Here is a 2,219-nt window from a genome sequence, read left to right as displayed (position 1 = left end):
GACCAAAACCCCAGGGAGCGAAGGGACGGGGTACGGCCAAGCACAGCTGCCTGGTGCTCCCGAGGCACAGGCAACCCAGCCCCAGCAGCACAGCGCTCCAGAAACCATCCCCACCATCGCAGCACAGCCCTGGGGAAACCCTCTTGCCTGGGCATCCCCGGTCGCAACAACAGTCTGCTCAAAACAACAGCAACTGGTGGGGCGGCAAACCTCATCGCGGCAAGCGTTGCAACCCACAAACACACATGCATGCGGTGCAAACAGCAGCGGAGCACCCTGTCCCCGGGTCGCTCGGAGGACGGGAGGTTTCCGAAGGAGAGGGTCGCTCTGGCACCACGCAGGACCTGGGGTTCGCATTTTTTACGCAGACCTCAAGCTCACGCCACTGCAGAACGGCAAGCATGCGGAGGGCCGGCGCGCTGGGAGAGAACGCTCAGGGACAAGCGCTGCTGCCACCGCACCAGCGATGGGACGGGCAAGGGGCCCTGGGGCTGGGCTGGTCCACCTCGCCCACCGCTCCCGCATCACGAGGGGCTTGGGGAGGCTTGGGGCTGCCAGGTCTCACCGCTCTCCAAAAAGAAGCTGAAGGATGCTCCAGGTCCCCAGCCTGGGGCACCTTTGCTCCCAAGTGACCTTCTGCAGCTTTTCACTGGCCTCTTCCTATTTTACATGGACTGTGACCTGCTGCGGGCAAGGGGAAAAGTCCCCACCAAACGATGGCGAAAACCCTGTATCACCAAACCCGCTGTATCACCAGCCTGTCTCCCCTTGGATCACAACTTTTCTTGCCCTTTTTGAAGCAACACAGCTTGCTTGTGGTTCCACTCGGCGCTTCTCTCCCCAGTCTTTAAGGCGTGCTCAGATCACAGACCTGGGATTTCTACAAAATCAGGAGGGCAGGGACCACGTTTGGTTCTCCTTCAATGAAAACCACAATTCTCCCACAACAAGAACTCTCCAAAACCTGAGCCTTTAAAGAAGGAACAAGGACACCCAAATTTGCCTGTACTTAAAACAGACGCACTAAGAGCTGGTACCTGACCGGTGCTGGAGGAGTGGCTGCAAAACTGCCAAGGCAAGGTGCTATCGCATGCACAGGGCGAACGAAGTGGGGAGACCCCGAGAAGGGGGGTTTGCGCCCACGCCTGCCGGCTCAGACCCCCTGGTGAGAAGAAAGCAGCCGGGGGTTTGCGATGCGGGGCCGGCGCACTGCCTGCTGCCCCAGAAGGCGACTCCCCACGGGACCCCACAGCCTCCCAGCCCTTCGCTCGCAGCTCACCCAGGGACCGGCCGCCACCTTTTCGCTCGCGTTCCCGCTGCGGCACCGGCCTTGGCAGAAGCCGGCGGCTGCTCACCGGGCTCCTGCCGCGGCGCCTGGCCCCTGCCAGCCGCGGCTGCAGAAGGGGATTGGGAGCTGCCCAAGCTGAGGACACCCCAGCAGCGCTGCCCCGGGGTGCTTATCGCCTGTCCTGGGCGGGCGGGCGGGCTGGCAGGGACCACTGGAGGTCAGAGCTGAGGTCGGGGCAGCCCGCCACAGCATGCTCTCCTGGGGGGGCTTCAGAGGAACACCTCCCTCGGTAAGACACCCCTCCGCAGCCCCTGCACGCACGCTGATTCCTGTGCTGGAGCTGCAGCGCTGAGTTTACGCCAGCCCCGAGGATGCTGCGGCCACCCCCAGGCCGGCCCCCCGCTCCAGCCGCCCCAGGCCGAGCGATGCTTTGTCTGCCAGGGAGGACGAGCCCCCCATGCCCACAGCCCCCTGCACCCACAGCTCCCCGACAGGGCAGCTCCTGCGAGACCCCCCTGCGTTTGCACCCCCTGGACCTTAATTCCCTTGGAGGCGCCCGAGGGAGGCTGGCGGGACCCTCCGAGCCACGGGCAGGGATGAAGTTGCAGCAGGCAGGGAGGGGAGGTGGGCCTGCGGCCCCCGGAGCTGGGCACCTGCCCCACGGCCCCCGTGACAGCACGCGTGGGGGGACCGGGAGGGCGCGGGGCAGCTGTCAGGGGGCACGGGCAGGGGAAGGAGCCGGGGGAAGAACAAAGGGAGCTGCGGGCTGGGACGGAGCGGGGCACGGCGGGGCACAGGGGCTGCCGGCAGCACCCCGTGGGGCTGGGGGTGCCTGTCCGAAAGCCAATCCCTGGGGGACGAATGGAGAGGGGATGGGGGGAGGGAACCAGCCGGGGGGCCAGGATGCTCGCGGGAGCTGGGGAGAGGGAGG

This window comes from Phaethon aethereus (assembly GCF_964289735.1).
Source record: "Phaethon aethereus genome assembly, contig: HAP1_SCAFFOLD_550, whole genome shotgun sequence".
In the NCBI taxonomy this organism is placed as follows: domain Eukaryota; kingdom Metazoa; phylum Chordata; class Aves; order Phaethontiformes; family Phaethontidae; genus Phaethon; species Phaethon aethereus.
This window is presented reverse-complemented; position numbering follows the sequence as displayed.